We start from the raw sequence: 18,784 nt of genomic DNA, 5'->3' as shown, positions 1-18,784 counted from the left end.
CTCTTCTTTGTAATTTAATAAGATTTTTAACATACACCACCAAATACTTATGTCAATAGCAGTAAATCAAATAAATCCAATCCTTTCCTTCTCTTGTCTTCCTTCTCAATTTTCTGCCTCTGTGTAGATTAAATTCTCTTATACTATCCAGTCTTCAATTCCCCTCTTTTTACTGTCTACTTACAGCTTGCCACCTCTTTCTCTCACCTCCTCCAGTATTTCACCAACTCTACCCCCTTACATCCAGCATCTGCCCAGTCTCTCTCCACTTCCATTTGGCATCATAAGAACATAAGCAATGCCTCTGCTGGGTCAGACCTGAGGTCTATCGCGCCCAGCAGTCCGCTCACGCGGCGGCCCAACAGGTCCAGGACCTGTGTAGTAAACCTCTATCTATACCCTTCTATCCCCTTTTCCAGCAGGAAATTGTCCAATCCTTTCTTAAACCCCGAAACTGTTCTCTGCCCTATAACGTCCTCTGGAAGCGCGTTCCAGGTGTCGACCACACGTTGGGTAAAGAAGAACTTCCTAGCATTCGTTTTGAATCTGTCCCCTTTCAACTTTTCCGAATGCCCTCTTGTTTTTTTATTTTCTGAAAGTTTGAAGAATCTGTCCCTCTCTACTCTCTCTATGCCTTTCATGATCTTGTAAGTCTCTATCTCTCTATCATATCCCCTCTAAGTCTCCTCTTCTCCAGGGAAAAGAGACCCAGGTTCTCCAATCTCTCAGCGTATGAAAGGTTTTCCATCCCCTTAATAAGTCGTGTCGCTCTCCTCTGAACTCTCTCGAGTAACGCCATATCCTTCTTAAGGTACGGCGATCAATACTGGACGCAGTACTCAAGATGCGGACGCACCATTGCCCGGTACAGCGGCAGGATAACTTCTTTCGTTCTGGTTGTAATACCCTTCTTGATTATACCTAGCATTCTTTTCGCTCTCTTAGCAGCCGCTGCACCCTGTGCCGTCGGCTTCATTGTCATGTCCACCATTACCCCCAAGTCCCTTTCCTGGGTACTCTCAGTCAATAACATCCCTCCCATCGTACAATGGTGCCTCGGGTTTCTGTTTCCCACATGCAATACTTTACACTTCTCAACATTGAACTTCATCTGCCATCTCTCAGCCCAATCCTCTAGTTTGTCCAAGTCCCTTTGCAATTCTTCGCATTCCTCCTTCGTCCGAGCTCCATTAAATAGTTTGGTGTTGTCTGCAAATTTTATTATCTCACACTTCGTTCCTGTTTCTAGATCATTTATGAATATATTAAAAAGCAGCGGCCCGAGCACCGAGCCCTGCGGAACACCACTCGTGACCTTCCTCCAGTCCGAGTAGTGGCCCTTCACTCCTACCCTCTGTTTCCTTCCCTCTAACCAGTTTCTGATCCATCTATGCACGTCTCCGTCCACCCCATGGTTCTTCAGTTTCCGGAGTAGACGTTCATGAGGCACCTTGTCAAAGGCTTTCTGGAAATCTAGGTATATGATGTCTATGGGGTCTCCTCTGTCCATCTGTTTGTTAATTCCCTCGAAGAAGTGCAATAAGTTAGTCAGGCACAATCTTCCCCTGCAGAAACCATGTTAGCTGGATATCAGAAGTTCATTTTTTTCAAAATGTTCATCGATGTTTTCTTTTATCAGTGCTTCCGCCATTTTCCCCGGAACCGAGGTCAGACTCACCGGTCTATAGTTCCCCGGGTCATCTCTTGATCCCTTTTTAAAGATGGGCGTAACGTTGGCTATCTTCCAATCCTCCGGGATCACACCTGTTTTCAGAGATAGGTTGCAAATTTGCTGTAGTAGCTCCGCTATTTCCTCCTTTAGTTCCTTCAGAACCCTTGGATGGATTCCATCCGGACCTGGGGATTTGTCAGTTTTTAGTTTTTCTATCTGCCTGTACACATCATCGAGGCTCACTTCCATGGATGTTAACTTTTGTGCTTGATTTCCATTGAAGATTTGTTCGGGTTCCGGTATGTTGGTTGTGTCTTCGCTTGTAAATACAGACGAAAAGAACATGTTAAGTCTTTCCGCGACCTCTTTCTCTTCCTTCACCGCTCCCTTCCGGTCTCCGTCGTCCAGCGGTCCCACCTCCTCCCTAGCCGGCTGTTTGCCTTTAACATATCTAAAGAATGGTTTGAAATTTCGTGCTTCCCTGGCTAGTCTCTCTTCATACTCTCTTTTGGCTTTTCGAACCACATGGTGACATTCTTTTTGATACTTCCTGTGCTCTTTCAAGTTTCCCTCAGATTTGTCCTTTTTCCATTTTCTGAATGAATTTTTCTTATTGCCTATTGCTTCCTTCACTATTTTAGTTATCCACGCCGGGTCTTTTGTTCGACTCTTGTTGCACCCTTTTCTGAATCTGGGGATATACAGATTTTGTGCCTCGTTCACCGTGTCCTTGAAAAAGGACCAGGCATGTTCCACCGTCTGCCATTTTTTGGAAGTGTTCCTAAGTTTCTTCTTTACCATTCCCCTCATTGCTTCGTAGTTTCCCTTCCTGAAGTTAAAAGTTGTCGCTATGGTTCTCTTTCCTTTCAGTATTCCTAGTTCCACCTTGAACTTGACCATATTATGATCGCTGTTTCCCAACGGTCCCACTACTTCCACCTCCTTTGCAGGTCCCCTCAGTCCATTTAGGATTAGGTCCAGAGTGGCAATTCCTCTCGTTGGTTCTCTAACAAGCTGCTCCAAGAAGCAATCTTGTACAGCCTCCAGAAATTCTGTCTCCCTAGTGCAGCTTGAGCTTCCAAGACTCCAGTCTATCCCAGGGTAGTTGAAGTCTCCCATAATAACCGTATTACCGCTTTTGCATTCTCGCTTCATCTCAGCTTCCATTTCTTCATCGATCTCTCCGGTTTGTCCGGGAGGACGATAGTATAGGCCTATCTTTATTTCAGGCCCTTTCCTTCCCGGTATTTTAACCCATAGTGATTCTAGCTTGTTGGCCGTCTCTGCTATGTCCATTCTTGTCAATTGTATGCTTTCTTTTATGTATAGTGCTATTCCACCGCCTTTCTGTCCTGACCTGTCCTAGCGATAGAGCTTGTACCCCGGCAGTGCTGTATCCCATTTGCTTTCTTCATTCCACCATGTTTCAGAGATTCCAATGATGTCTATGTCTTCTGCAATGGCCATGGCTTCTAATTCCCCCATTTTGTTTCTTAGGCTCCTTGCATTAGTATATATGCAATTTAGCTCCTGGAATTTTGTTGCCTTCATTTCCTTTCCCTGTGCTTCGGTCTTTAGAGTCTTCTTTTTGGCTACAATCTTTCTACCTTCCTCTTCTTGGTTAGTCGACTCCTGTAAATTGTCCCTTGTTTCTTCCAAGCCTTTTTTCCCCTCAGTATCTTCATTGGATACCTTCTTCCGAATCATCGACGCTTGGTCGACTGTCGGCTTTCCCCTTCTTCTTAGAAGAAGCATCTGCTCCCCTCTCCCCCTCCACCCAACTTCCATCCAGTATCCTTCCCCCTTCTCTCCCCCTCACTTCCATCCAGTATCCTGCCCCTTCTCTCCCCCTCTCCACCATACTTCCATCCAGCATCCTTCCCCTTCTCTCCCCCTCTACACCACACTTCCATCCAGTATCCTTCCCCCTTCTCTCCCCCTCTCTACCTCACTTCCATCCAATATCCTGCCCCCTTCTCTCCCACTTCCATCCAGTATCCTGCCCCCTTCTCCACCCCACTTCCATCCAGTATCCTGCCCCCTTCTCTCCCCCTCTCCACCCCACTTTCATCCAGTATCCTGCCCACTGACCTTTCTGCCACTGCTACTTTCCTGAACCAGCAGCAGCAACAGCAGAATACTTAAATGCAGCCACTGAGGGACCTTCATGTACTTTCCTGCAGCTGCCTGCTCTGCTCTGGAACAAGGAAGTGACATCTGAGGCGCCATTTATAGAACATAATAATAATAATCATTTATTTATATACCGCCCTACCGCAAAGTTCTAGGCGGTTTACATACGTTAATAACTTTATACAAACAATGATTAAAAATACAGTACTCGATCCAAGATGGCCGCAGTCGCGGTTCTCTGAGCAGCCGCCCACAAAGTCTTTTTTTCTAAAACTTTTCCCTGACGTCCCCCTTAGTGCTACTTTTTCTTCAGTATTTACGCAAATACTTGGTTAAAAAAATAAAAATTCAAAACTTAATTATGTTTCCGTTGCCCCTGAACAACTAAAACTTTTCCTGGATAGAAAAGGCAGACTTGGTCCTAAGAAGGGTAGGTGTGATTAAGGTTAATTATAATGCTAAAGAATAATACATTTTAAGCCTGTTTATATTTTTCTTTTTAGTTTTCTGTATCTCCTTATATATTGTAGTGAAACAGGAATGTGAAAATTGCTATGATTTTGATTTTTATTACTTGGAATAGCATTTCAATTTTTTGGAACAAGATTATTTCATTCAAATGCTACACTGGTAGCTATAAATAAGTAATTTAAAAACCTAGTAGAGTCCATGCCTAAATTTTTCTGTGCCTCTCGAAATTCAAAGGGGGATACAGCCAGCAAATTACCATATATTCTTGAATATAAAACCATTCAAATATAAGTTGAAATGACATTTTTCTCCCTTTTTTATAGGAAAAGTTTGTTAACTCAAATATAAAAAGAGAGTTTCAATTCAAGTGCTGGTGAGCTCTGCACCCACCCACCCTCTCCTCTTTCTGGACCCACCATAGGCTCTCTCCAGGCCTATCTTAAGCCCCAGTGCAGTCTTGCTAATAAAAATGACTGGCGTGAGTTCCCAAACTTGCAACATTCTTGCAAGGTTGTCGCAGGAATTCGTGCCAGCTATTTTTACTATCAAGACTGTAAAGGCAGCACAGCAGGATTGCTCCTGCCCCCTCCCCCCCAAAAAAAAAAAAAAATTTAAGGTAGGTCTGGATCGGGGGGGGGGAGGGGGACTCCCATTTTTGGGCCATATTTTTGGGCCCAAAAATCTTCATTATTATTACAAAATATTAATACAACTTTACATAATGAAGAATCAGTGCTTGTTTCACTGTCCCATCTGGCCATATTTTTGGGCCCAAAATGCTTCATTATTATTACAATATATTAATACAACTTTACATAATGAAGAATCAGAGCTTGTTTCACTGTCCCATCTGGGGGCGATGGGCGACAGTGACACCCTAAGTGTGTTCCTTATGTCCAGTCTACTCCATAATCTCATTTTAATTGCTGTCCTGCAGAAAACCTCGCTTCACAAAGAAAGGATGCTGGAAATGGAAGCAGGGTTTATAGTGCTTTTGTGAAAGAAAAAAGAAAAAAAAAAGAATAATTGCTTCTGTCCGTGTTCACCCTTAAAACCCCCCCCCCCCCCCACAAAAAACCTCCAAAGGCTTGTCTTTTAATGCAGGGTGCTTGGTCTCCATGTGGCAAAGCAGTTTTGAAGGTTTCATTGGATCGTCGGTCGCCACATATTATAGAGAGAGCAGGATTGGACAATGTGAATCACCTGTTGCAATGAATAATTTAAGTAGGACTCGGTATTTTCTTTTAACGCGGCTCTCTTTTTGTTGGCAGTCTTGGAGTCTTCTGCTGTCTCATCATTGGGTCTTTCCCCCTTTTCAGAGAAGCTCTCCCGTGAAGTTTGGTTTTTTACTCAATTTTGCTAGGGTTAGCTTGTGGGCTTTCTGAAAAACAACTATGACTGAGACAAGTGCAGGAAAGAGGCACGGACGGACGTGGTCACTTTTCAAAATAAAATACCTTGGACGTGGTCACTTTCACAATAAAATACCTTGCAAACTAATGTAAACAAAATAAAAAATGTTATTCTTTCTGTGCAGCCTGGTTCGGCACAGCCCACGGCCCAGCACCGGTCTGCAGCCCAGTGGTTGAGGATCCCCCTACTCTAGGTGACACTCAATGAAGTTACATGGAAATACTTTTAAAACAAATAGAAGGAAATATATTTTTTTTACTCAAGGAATAGTTAAGCTCTGGAACTCATTGCCAGAGGCTGTGGCAACAGTAGCTAGCATGCTTGGATTTAAAAAAGGTTTGGACAAGCTCTTATAGTCTGTTATTGAGACAGACATGGGAGAAACCACTGCTTGCCCCTGGGAACAGCAGCATGAAATGCAGCTATTTGAGTTTCTGCTAGGTGCTTATGACTTAGATTGGCCACTCTTGGAAACAGGATAGTGGGTTAGATGGACCATTGGTCTGACCAAGTATGGCTATTCTTATATTCTTACATTTTTCTCTTATTTAGTAGTTTCCTCCCAGGTACTGCTATTTTTTCAAGATGGTGACATCAAGGCAGGAGCAGGTAGGCATCACTCCTGCCTCTTAAAGGTATGCAGGTTGGAAGTGCCACTAGGTACAAGGGATGACAGGTGTACTGAAGGAAAACGGCCATGTTTCCCAAAAAATAAGACACTGTCTTATATTAATTTTGTGCCCAGAAAGGCACTAGGCCTTATTTTTTTCATGAATAATGATCATCTCTCCCTTCTTTTCCTCCACCCCAATTCTTCCTATTTCCTTTCTCTCCCCACATGTGCAGTATCTATCCTCTCCTCTCATCTGTCCCCTTGTGCAGTATCTTTCTATCATCCCTCCCTCCCATGTGCAGCAGAACTCTTGCAGCTTTTATCCCTCCTATCCCCCCCGCCGCACTGACTCTTCCATCTCTCCCCACCAACTGTGAGAGACTGAAATACCTTGTAACAAACGACAAAGTCAGCAGCAATCTAGACAGGCTGCTTTGCGGCCTACTCTTGCCTGGGCGTTCCTCAGCCACATCACTGATGATGTCATCAGCAACACGGCACACGGAATGCCCGGGTGAGACAAGGCCGCGAAGCAGCCTGTCTAGATTGCTGCCGACGTTGCCGTTTGTTACAAGGTATTTTGGTTTCACGTTTGGCAGGGGAGAGATGGAAGGGTTGGAGGCAGCGCTGCTGCAGGCGACTAGGGCTTATTTTCGGGGGTAGGGCTTATATTAAGACCTACCCTGAAAATCATGCTAGGGCTTATTTTCGGGGAAACACGGTAAGTCAGGGATGGGGGACTCACTTACGTTCTATGCCATCTTAGACCTGGTAATAGATTTCTCACATTATGCTCCCCAAACATCAGTGCACAGCTCTGCATTGCTGCAGATGGACCAATAGCTTCTTTACCATACATTTTAATATGCTGTGCACTGATGGCTACCACACAAGTTAAACAAAAAGTAGACTGGTATAACTTAAGGTTTAAGATACCTAAAGTATTTGTGTACTCTCAGATACCCGTCTCTTAGATCAATGGAATTTTCACTAAGGTTGTATTCACGGGTTAAGATATCTATCATTGAGTACCACGATTTGCAAATTATATTGTGAATTATGTATAGATAAAGAGGAAAGTAACATTAGAGGGGGAGATAGAAGAAAAAGACTAGCTCAAAAAGAAATTAGGTGGATTTATAGATTACAAACCATGTCTCCAAAGGGTCTTAACAACAACATTGACTGGAGAGTATTTTATTGAATTTTCTAATCAAGATAATTACATGTAAACATCAAATTTTTAACTATATGGTATCTCTTACGCATGCGCATTAAGCAATTAGGCAGTCTATAACTACGCATGCGTCGGCGTCTTCGATGCTTAAGCGCCATTTTTTGTCTTGTTAACTCGAGACAACACAAGTAAGTTCGTTTAGATATTTTAAAATTTTTATTATCATAGGCACATTTACATGTTTTACACCAAAGGTTTAAGAATCTTCTAATATTTTTCTTTATTTATGTATTTATTTTCAGAAATTTGACCCCTGAAGAAGCCCAATTCGGGTGAAACGGGTCCCGTAGGGTGTATTGGGTGCATTAAGATAAGTGCAACAGTTTTAATTTTATATTTACTTTGAGCACTTTATAGCACTTATAGCAATTCACAATATAATTTGCAAATCGTGGTACTCAATGATAGATATCTTAACCCGTGAATACAACCTTAGTGAAAATTCCATTGATCTAAGAGACGGGTATCTGAGAGTACACAAATACTTTAGGTATCTTAAACCTTAAGTTATACCAGTCTACTTTTTGTTTATCAGTGGATTATATAGACTTGGTACATTGATTTAAATTCAGTACCACACAAGTTAACCATAGCACCAACACCCTTTCTGCATGGTACAGTTAGTAATAATCATGTAGATTACTCAGTAAGCACATTCTTCTGCCTGCAATGGCTTTCTGCATTGGACCCTGGGGCTAAGATGCAATTGTCTAGAAAAAAGACTGTACTAAGAACTAGAGAATGACACGGTGACGGTTTACCCGCGGCCACCGCATTTAAGCCGCGGGTCACCGCCGAAAACGGGGAAGAAAACTAGCAGTCGCTGCGGTGACGGGGACAAGGCCATTCACCGACCGCGGAAACGGTGAACAGGTTTGTCCCCGCGGGCCAATGTACCCCCTTCTAGGAACCGCTATTTACCGCCCGACGCCCGATTCACCCCCCCAGCAGGACCGCTCGCACCCCCACCCCGAACGACCGCTCGCACGCGCTCCCACCCGCACCCGCGATCGGAGCAAGAGGGAGCCCAAGCCCTCTTGCCCGGCCGACTCCCCGACGTCCGATACATCCCCCCCCCGGCAGGACCACTCGCACCCCCACCCCGAAGGACCGCCGACTTCCCGACAATATCGGGCCAGAAGGGAGCCCAAACCCTCCTGGCCACGGCGACCCCCTAACCCCACCCCGCACTACATTACGGGCAGGAGGGATCCCAGGCCCTCCTGCCCTCGACGCAAACCCCCCTCCCCCCCAACGACCGCCCCCCCCAAGAACCTCTGACCGCCCCCCCCAGCCGACCCGCGACCCCCCTGGCAACCCCCACGACCCCCCCACCCCCCTTCCCCGTACCTTTGGTAGTTGGCCGGACAGACGGGAGCCAAACCCGCCTGTCCGGCAGGCAGCCAACGAAGGAATGAGGCCGGATTGGCCCATCCATCCTAAAGCTCCGCCTACTGGTGGGGCCTAAGGCGCGTGGGCCAATCAGAATAGGCCCTGGAGCCTTAGGTCCCACCTGGGGGCGCGGCCTGAGGCACATGGGCCCAACCCGACCATGTGCCTTAGGCCGCGCCCCCAGGTGGGACCTAAGGCTCCAGGGCCTATTCTGATTGGCCCACGCGCCTTAGGCCCCACCAGTAGGCGGAGCTTTAGGATGGATGGGCCAATCCGGCCTCATTCCTTCGTTGGCTGCCTGCCGGACAGGCGGTTTTGGCTCCCGTCTGTCCGGCCAACTACCAAAGGTACGGGGAAAGGGGGTGGGGGGGTCGCCAGGGGGGTCGCGGGTCGGCTGGGGGGGGCGGTCGTTGGGGGGAGGGGGGTTTGCGTCGAGGGCAGGAGGGCTGCAGTGCAGAACATAAGCCTTTCATTAAGACAATCCTGGTTCGCTTTTCCAAGTTAAAACAATTAGAAAAATATTTCTGGAGTGCTGTAATAAATTAAAATTAATAGTGCTCAGAACCCCCAAGGTAACTTCAGGCATCATTTTGAAGCTGGGGGGGGCGGTCGTTGGGGGGAGGGGGGTTTGCGTCGAGGGCAGGAGGGCCTGGGATCCCTCCTGCCCGTAATGTAGTGCGGGGTGGGGTTAGGGGGTCGCCGTGGCCAGGAGGATTTGGGCTCCCTCCTGGCCCGATATTGTTGGGGAGTCGGCGGTCCTTCGGGGGGAGGGATGTATCGGACGTCGGGGGGGGGGCATCAGGCTTTCAGGATGGGGACAGACCTTCAAGGGGGGACAGTGCAGGGAAGTCAGGGAATTTATATTAATTAATTTTTTCTCTGCGTGTTTTGTTTTTGTATAGTTATTAACTAATATTTAACTAAGTTTTAAAGTTTTAAAGAATGTTTCCTTTATACGTAAATAAAGAAAAGTGAATGGGATTGCAGTGGCGGTGACGGGGCGGTGAATGGGGTGGCAGTGGCGGTGATGGGGCGGTGAAGAGGATGGTGAGACGGGGACGGGGCGGTGACGGGGATGGTGAGACGGGGACCAATTTTTTCACCGTGTCATTCTCTACTAAGAACTCAATGAAATGAAAATTAAGGACTTAAATATATATGCCATAGAACAGGAGGAAGAGGGGATCATGAACCATTTAAATACCCTGAATATATGAAGGATGCACATTTTTTCTGTAAAAAGCAAGTTCTAGGTCATATGAGGCTCAAAAGGGGTAAACTCAGAAGTAACATTAAAAATTCCTACATAGAAAGGTGGAGGAAACAATGAGGGAAAAACAGGGGAAAGTCAAAGATCACCTTGGGTCTGTGGTCCAAGAACAAGAGCCTTCTTCACTTGCTATCATATTCTGGTTTTATGAAGCATTCCTAATTTCATTTTTACTAAGGTCTAGATGCAACTGTTGCATTAAGTATTAATGATTCATAATGTATATTCCCTAAATATATCTGGCAGTTTTATCATTATTATTTTAAGCTGGCACTTTCTCTCCACCTGCTTCATTAGGGCTTCAAGTTCAGCTGGATCAAAGGCTGCAATCTGGGACTAAAAGCTTTCATTTGTAGTCACCTATTGATGCTGGAACTTCACCTAAACCAGAAGGAAAAAGGAATGGGCATGCGGGGAGATAAGGGGAACGGTAACCTTTCAAATGAGCGCAGGACAATTGCGCTCCGACAAAAGCATCCCGGCAATTGCGTGCAGGAATAAGTGTACGCAGGACAATTGCGGCAGTGGATACTTTTTTGTCTTTTTGAGGGTTACAAAGTAACCCTCTCTTTTGAGGGGGATGGGGTGGAGGACCCCCCCCACTACACTTTAAAAATTCACTTACTATCTAGTGTTTAGGGTTCCCATAATCATCATATAAACCTTACTCTAACACAAAGGCCCTGATCTGCTGACAGTCCTCAGGCTCCATCCCTTGGGAGGGGCTTGAGGCGCATCAAGCCCCTCCCAAGGGACAGGAGCTGAGGAGTCATCCTGCAAGCACTTGTCGGGGCGCTTTTGTTGGCGCGCACTTGTCCTGCGCTCATTTGTCAGTGTACCAAGGGGAACAGAACGGCTGAAATAGGTTGAGATGTGGTGAATTAGAGTATTGGGTTGAGACAGTCTAGTAAATATTCACTGGGCGAGGGTATTTTGCAAGGTTTATTAACCTGACAAAAGTGGCTTTAAAGATTCCTCTTTTTTATAAGTAAAGAAAGATTGCAGGTTATGTGGACATGGCACTGCTCAGATGCATTTGGCTTTAAGTTTTATAATGTACAAAAAACACATATAACGCTAATGCAAGCACCTTGGTGCTGATCTTTTAATAGGATTACCAACTATATTACAATACTAGTGTTTAAGCCCGTTACATTAATGGGTGCTAGAATATATGTCTGTCTTTCTTTCTATGTCTCTCCCTTCCTTTCTTTCTGTCTTTCTCCCTCCCGCTGTCTGCCTTCTTTCTTTCTGTCTCTCTCTCTCTGGCACCCTATCTGTCTGTCTGTCTTTCTTTCTGTCTCTCTCCCTGCCCGCTGTCTTTCTGTGTGTCTGTCTTTCGTTCTAATGTGCTGCCTACCTGTCTCTCTGTCTCTCCATGGCCCCCTTCTGTTTTCCCTCCCAAGCAAACCAAGATTGCTCCCAGGCCCCCTTTTCCTCTCCGCCCCCTCCACTTCCCTGTGCAGCAGCAGCAGCATTTCCCTTCCTCCCACTTCCCTGTGTAGCAGCAGCATTTCCCTTCCCCCCACTTCCCTGTGCAGCAGTAGCATTTCCCTCCCCCTCCACTTACTTCCCTGTGCAGCAGCAGTATTTTCCCCCCTCACTTCCCAGTGCTGCAGCAGCATTTCCCCCATTCCCTGTGCAGCAGTAGTAGCATTTCCCACCCTTCCCTGTGCAGCAGCAGCATTCCTCCCCCCACTTCCCTGTGCAGTAGCAGCATTTTCCCCCCACCCCACTTCCCTGTGCAGCAGCAGCATTTCCCCCCACCCCACTTCCCTGTGCAGAAGCAGCATTTCCTCCCCACCCCACTTCCCTGTGTAGCAGCAGCATTTCCTCCACTACTTCCCGGCTTCCGCATTTAAATTCATAGAAAAGAGCTGCGCCGCGCTACCGCTGGCTTCGGCGTCTTCTGTCCACTGCGGCCAACCCTAGCGGAAACAAGAAGTAGTCAGAGAGGGTGGGCCACAGTGGACAGAAGACAGCGAGGCCAGCGGTAGCACAGCGCAGTGCTTTTCTATGAATTTAAACGCGGGGAGCAGGCGAGAAGGAGGAGGGTTAAAAGTAGCGGGTTTGGCGGGAAGTGAGGGCGGGAGGGGGGAGTCGCCAGTGTGTTTCCCGATACCGTGCTGCGTCTCTCTATGTTCAAATTCGAAAATGGAACTCAGCACGGAGGGACACAGCACTTGTCATGTACCCACAGCCTCCTAAGTGTGCATGCGCGCTTAGAGGATTATTATTATTGATACTTTCTATATCTGTACCTGTGTTTTATGGTGTTTGGAAAGAAAAATTTTATCCTTCTTATACATACAGCCTAATCTAAGAGTCCTTTTACTAAGGCGCGCAAACTGATTAAGCGCACGCTAATTGCTAAGGCGTTCATTATATTCTATGGGCACCTTAGCATTTAGTGCACGCTAATCTTTAGCAGACGCTAAATCAGTTAGCGCGCCTTAGTAAAAGGACCCCCTAGTATATTGGAGCAATATTTGAATTGAGTTACATATTTCCTGAGGGCCAATGAACATATGACTTCACATCCAAATGCTTTCAATCTGTATATGGATAGCATTGTGCTGAATATCCCTCTAATTTGCCCATGGGCAGAGTAGCAAAAGAAAACTGAAACCACAGGATCAAGACTGAGTCTGATAAGTTGGCATTTATAGTTCAGACCTGCTGATGAGATAGGTTAACAGCACAACACACATTTTCAGCACCTCCAACTACAGTAAAACCTTGGATTGCAAGTGTTTTGCAAGGCAAGCAAAACATTTTATTACATTTTAACTTGATATACAAGCAATGTCTTGCAATACGAGTACATACAGTATACACACATTACAACTGAGCCGATGGTTCGTCTCTCCCTGATGCTGGAGTGTAGCGACTGCTCTAAATGAGTGAGGTATTGAATACAAGTATGTATAGTATTTTGTATTAAAGTTTTTGGGTTATGGAACGAATCGTCCAAGTTTCCATTATTTCTTATGGGGAAATTCGCTTTGATATACAAGTGTTTTTACGAGTGATTACAAGCATGTTTTCGGAACGAATTATGCTCTTAAACGAAGGTTTTACTGTATGTTATTTATTTATATACACACACTTCTCTGCAGAGGCAGCCTTCACAACACGTTGCTCTTGCTGGCATTGTGCCTTCCTCTTTGCCAGGTCCTGCCTTTATGGAAACAGGAAGTAGGCCCAATGCCAGCAACATGTGAAGGCTGTGCTGCCGACGGTGTGTGTGTGGGGGGGGGGGTTCATGAACGGAGGGTGCCGGATCTTGGAGGAGGTTGGGCCAATTTGAATCGATTTGTTATTGGGGGGGGAGGGGGTAAATCAGACTCACCGATTAAGTGCAAGGTCCATAAGGGAGTGCTCTGAGGGCCGTCATCGGCATGGTCCGGGAACTTCTCTGCAGAGGCAGCCTTCACAAAATGTTGCTCTTGCTGGCATTGGGCCTTCCTCTCTGCCAGGTCCTGCCTTTGTGGAAACAGGAAGTAGGCCCAATGCCAGCAAGAGAAGCAAGTTGTGAAGGCTATGCTGCCAACGGTGTTTGTTGTGTGTGTGGGGGTGGTGGGGGATGAATGGAGGGTGCCGGATCTCAGGGGAGGAAAAAAGATGTCTTACTACAGGGCAGTAAGGGAAGGAAATGGCCTGGAGGCAAGAGAGATAAGGCAGTGGGGAAGAGTGGGAGAGGCTAAAGTCATGAAGGGAGGAAAAGAGAGAGATGCTGGAACAGGAGAGCAGGAAGAGAGATGATGAAAAAGAGAAAGAGATGACTGCCCTGGGATGAGGGGTGTAGGAGAAGAAAGGGAACAGAGGGTGGGAGGAAACTGGACAGGAGAGGCAGGGCCCCAGGGGCTGGGATGAGGACAGTGGATGGAAAGGGCAGACGATGGATAGAAAGAAGAGTGAAGAGGATGATTAAAGCAGAAATGACAAAAGGTAGCAAAATATTTTTTTGTTGCTTTATTATAGCTGTATTGATTAATGTTTATAAATAGAAAATTAAAATAAATATTTTATTAGACAGGTCAGGACAGGATATGGTAACAAAAGTATACTGTACTTACCTGAAAAATAAGGTTTTGGCCTCTGAAAGCTAATTTAAAAAAATGGATCAATGGTACTTATTTTCCATTTTTGTTTTATTTCTATTTGTTAATTTGTAAAGTGGTGACTGTCAGTTTTTTTCAAATTTATATCTGCTATCTTTATATTTTACACATGTGCTACTACTGTTTCTGTGGTGTTGTATTGTATGCAGAGTCTGGCTTCTTGGACATTTAGTTTAACTTTTGTCTAAATATTTCTAAAAATTAGTTTGCGATTACTTATTTCATACTGGGCGAGGGTGTATCTATGTTCTGTGTGTATGAAAAGGATAATATTTTCTGTTAGCATTGACTGTGCAGGATTGATCTGTATTAACCTGGCTTGTTTAGTTTTACAACAAAAATTGATTCATCTTTAAACTTAAAAAGCTGTGCTATTGAAAGTGAATTGAATTTTGAAAAAAATATGATTCAATAAGCCAAATAGCGAGTCAAAAATTTTTTCACTGAATTGGGCTGCTCTAATTTGCAGGTACTTTCTCGTAATCCAAAATTACCATATATACTCAAAATTAAATCAAGATTTTGGAGCAAAAAAATGGGGGGGTCTTTGTTTATATTTGGGTCAGCTGCCCCACTCCCAGACTTGTTGCAGGGCTCCACTGGGCCTGCCATAAGACTTGGTGGTCCAGCAGTGAGCCAGGACAGGTGGGCTCTCTGTTGCCACCTGTCCTGGCCGACTAATAACTCTCACCTCCCTTCCTGCCTCTCTGATTAGTAAAAAATCAAAAGATTTTTTTAAAATCCCTGGTGGTCCAGTGGTGAACTGGGGCTAAGCAATCTTCGTACCATTAAAATCCCTGGTGGTCCAGCGGTGAACTGGGGTTAAGCAATCTTCCTACCATTAAAATCCCTGGTGGTCCAGCAGTGAACTGGGGCTAAGCAATCTTCGTACCATTAAAATCCCTGGTGGTCCAGCGGTGAACTGGGGCTAAGCAATCTTCCTACCATTAAAATCCCTGGTGGTCCAGCAGTGAACTGGGGCTAAGCAATCTTCCTACCATTAAAATCCCTGGTGGTCCAGCAGTGAACTGGGGCTAAGCAATCTTCCTACATTCCTGCCCCATGCAGAGCCACTATCTGAATGGCAGCCTTGGAGTTCCCGCAGTCTTGGTGAGGATGCTGCAAGAACTTGCGGCAGCCATTCAGATAGCGGCTTTGCATGGGGCAGGAGCATAGGAAGATCCCCCTTCTCTCCCAATGCCTTGCAGTCTTCCACTGGGCCTACCATAAGCCCTGGTGATCCAACGGAGGGCCGGGACAGGAGGGCTCTCTCTGTCGCCTGCTGTCCCAGTCTAGCAACTCTCACCTCCCTCCTACCTCCCCAATTAGTAAAAAGTGTACCTTTAAAATCCCTGGTGTCCAGCGGTGAGCTGGGGCTAAGTGATCTTCGTACGCTCTTGCCCTAGTCAGAGCTATCTGAATAGCTTCCATGAATTCTCGCAGCAACCTTGGAGTTCCCACAGTCTTGCGGGGTTATCATGAGAACTCGTGGCAGCCATTCAGATAGTGACTCTGCATGGAGCAAGAGCACAGGAAGATCGCTCCTGTCCCAGTTCACCACTGGACCACCAGGGATTTCAAAGGTACACTTTTTACTAATTGGGGAGGGAGGTGAGAGTTGTTAGAGTAGGCCGGGACAGCAGGCGAGAGAAAGCCCTTCTGACCCGGCCCACCATTGGATCACCAGGGCTTATGGTAGGCCCAGTGGAGGACTGCAAGGCATTGAGAAAGACGGAGGACAGGGTGCAGAGCCTGGCAGGGCACTTTAATATAACCCCTCCCCCCTCCAGTTTATATTTGAGTCAATCTTTTTTTCCTCCATTTGAGGGAGGGGGGGGGAAGTTACCTTGGTTTATATTCGGGTCAGTTAGCCACTGTCAGACACAACATACTGGGCTTCATCGACCTTTAGTCTGACTCAGCATGACATTTCTTATATTCTTATAAGAAACCAAACTAATTTAATTTTACCAATTTTACAGGAAGCATGCAATACAAGTTTTGGATCTCTAAGAATGGATATTTCTGAATTCCACATAAATCTATTTCAAATATTAATACTAAAAACTGAAATCAGATTTTAAAAAATTATGTAAATGAACTACAAAGTCAAGAAGTATGAGGTATGGATTTGGACAACAATGTGGGTGTAAACTCACGCAGTTATCAAATCTGGGAATCATCATCACTTTTAGTTCCCAGCAATCATATGTCTCTTATGTTTACAGGTTATCTTTTTACTGTTTTACAAGCACAAGAAAACCAGCAGCAGGAAGTTGCAAAAAAAAAAAAAAGTGTTGGTCATATCACTCTCTGGACACCCCCCCCTTTTTTTTCTCATTGTTTTTAAATTCATTAGACAGTTTGTTTGTTTTTTTTAAGGGGGGGGGGCAGAGGAGTGAAAATTTTGTACAGGGATTTTTCCATTTTTTAAACTCCTTGCAAAATGACCACAAAATAAATCACAGGTTTACCATACCTAAAATAAAAACTCCAAGTTCTTTAGCTGACTTGATGAAAAAGATATGCTCATACAGCCACATCCAAGCAAATGTTTGTTTCCTGTCAGTTTTCTTCTGAAGGTAATATTGTTGCAAATTGCAAGAGCTAATCTTCCTGCAAGCAATGTGCAAAATACATATCAAACTGCTTCATTGTACACAACTGTTAAACCACAGTTAACAATTGTACAGTAGTACATTATAAGATACACTCGAAAACACTATTATTACAGCAATAGTTCTTTCAAAGCTTAAGCAAAATACAAGACACCACCAGAGCCCCCTACAAATCTGTTTTTGTAAGAAACAGGGGACTGTACGGATGTTCCTAAAAACGTGATTCAAGTTTCAAACTCTAGCCCTGGGAAAAACTGCAAATAACTTTGTCCACGTGTCCGAAACTAGCAGCCTCGAAAGAGAGAAAAGCGCCTCTCTTGAGAACTCCAGATCCGTTTGCTATTAAGGATTTTTCCGTCTGACAACAGAGTAATCCTATAAAAATATGGCTGCAATGACATAACGCTTCCGCTGGTAGGTAGCCGTTGACATGTTCACCATGCACAACTGTATTTACACTGTCGCCATCATGCAATGCATGCACCCAGCTTCTATTTTACTCCAGCTGAAATTGCTGTCAGCCTACTGACCTCAAGATTATCTAGATCCATATCTCTCAATCCTTTTATCCTGCATGCAACTACAGGATATGAATACGCTATCGGCGAGTGTCGGAAAGAGGAAGTTTTGAATTAACTCACAGCATATGCTAGTTGCCAAAGACAGGAACATGCACAACTGGAGAAAGCAAAAGGTCTGCCCCACGCAATAGTTTTAACATCTAACAACAGTTTGCATTAAGTTAGTCCAATAAGAAATGCATCACCTATTTCCTTTTCTGTTGGTTTTTTTTAATTTCTATATATTTCATGGTAATATAAAGAAATAACCCAACCCCAAAGAGAGCAAACTGATACAATATATTCCAATTACTCAGATCTCTCTTTGGGGGTTGGGATATTTATGATATTTTTTTGAGCAAGCTTGAAATTTTTCACTTTTGAGTTCGTTGGATTATCCTAATTTACAGAAAAATAACCCAACCCCAGTAAATTCCAATTACTCAGATCTCTCTTTGGGGGTTGGGATATTTATGATATTTTTTTGAGTAAGCTTGACATTTTTCACTTTTGAGTTCGTTGGATTATCCTAATTTACAGAAAAATAACCCAACCCCAGTATATTCCAATTACTCAGACCTCTCTTTGGGGGTTGGGATATTTTTTTTGAGTAAGCTTGAAATTTTTTCACTTTTGAGTTCGTTGGATTATCCTAATATATATAGAAATAAAAACACACAAAATAGGAAATAGCTTCTTTTTTTTTTCCCAGTGAAATGACCATAGGGTTTGTTCTTTTGCTTTTTCATACATATTGCATCCAATGACACCCCCCCCCCCAAAAAAAAAAAAAAATTAAAAAAAGATGTTTCCCTCGCCCTTCCCAAACTTCATGTAGCGAGATCACGAAGAAGGGCTGCCAAATACCTGCTCAAGACAGCCCCAAACACCGCTTTCACCTCCCGGCCTTCTCCCTCTCTCTCCTGGGCATCTGCGGCTGCCGGATGTTCCCAAACACCCTCTCCCTTAAGGAGGCGCCGCGGCGGAAGAGAAAGCCCGAGGACGGCAACGGCTCCCTGCCCCGGAGGCCGCGCCTCGCTCTGCCGGGGTGGGGGTGGGGGAGGGGCCGCCTCACCTCTCGCCTCGGCCGCGCGTGTTTACTTCCCCCCCCGAGCCGCCAGAGGAAGGGCTCAGGGCAGCGCCTTCAGAGCCCGCCTCCCCGACGCGCTCCTGCGGCTCGCTCGCATCCTGCTCCCGGAGAGGAAGACACCGGCCGGTTCTTTTTTTTTTTTTTTCCCCGGGACTAGGTGGCCGCTATGGCGCCGAGCCCGTCCCTCGCTC

The 18,784-nt window shown here is 45.3% G+C and overlaps 1 protein-coding gene across 3 annotated transcripts in view; it reads right to left on the bottom strand.

Annotated features, from left to right (window-relative positions):
* The window catches only part of PDPK1 (3-phosphoinositide dependent protein kinase 1), a 121,998-nt gene extending 103,240 nt beyond the window's left edge, over positions 1 to 18,758 (bottom strand). The window contains exons 1-2 of one of the 3 annotated variants that reach the window (XM_033914328.1): positions 18,371 to 18,758; positions 16,805 to 16,941 (exon numbers count right to left, since the gene is read on the bottom strand). The gene's annotated coding sequence lies outside the window, so the exon portion shown is untranslated. The remainder of the gene's footprint in view (positions 1 to 16,804; positions 16,942 to 18,370) is intronic. The other 2 variants (XM_033914327.1, XM_033914330.1) reach the window with 2 other exon arrangements.
* Between the last annotated feature and the right edge of the window lie 26 nt (positions 18,759 to 18,784).

This window comes from Geotrypetes seraphini, chromosome 11 (assembly GCF_902459505.1).
Source record: "Geotrypetes seraphini chromosome 11, aGeoSer1.1, whole genome shotgun sequence".
Classification (NCBI taxonomy): domain Eukaryota; kingdom Metazoa; phylum Chordata; class Amphibia; order Gymnophiona; family Dermophiidae; genus Geotrypetes; species Geotrypetes seraphini.
The sequence above is the reverse complement of the archived record's forward strand: the minus strand, read 5'-3'. Positions and strand labels throughout refer to the sequence as shown.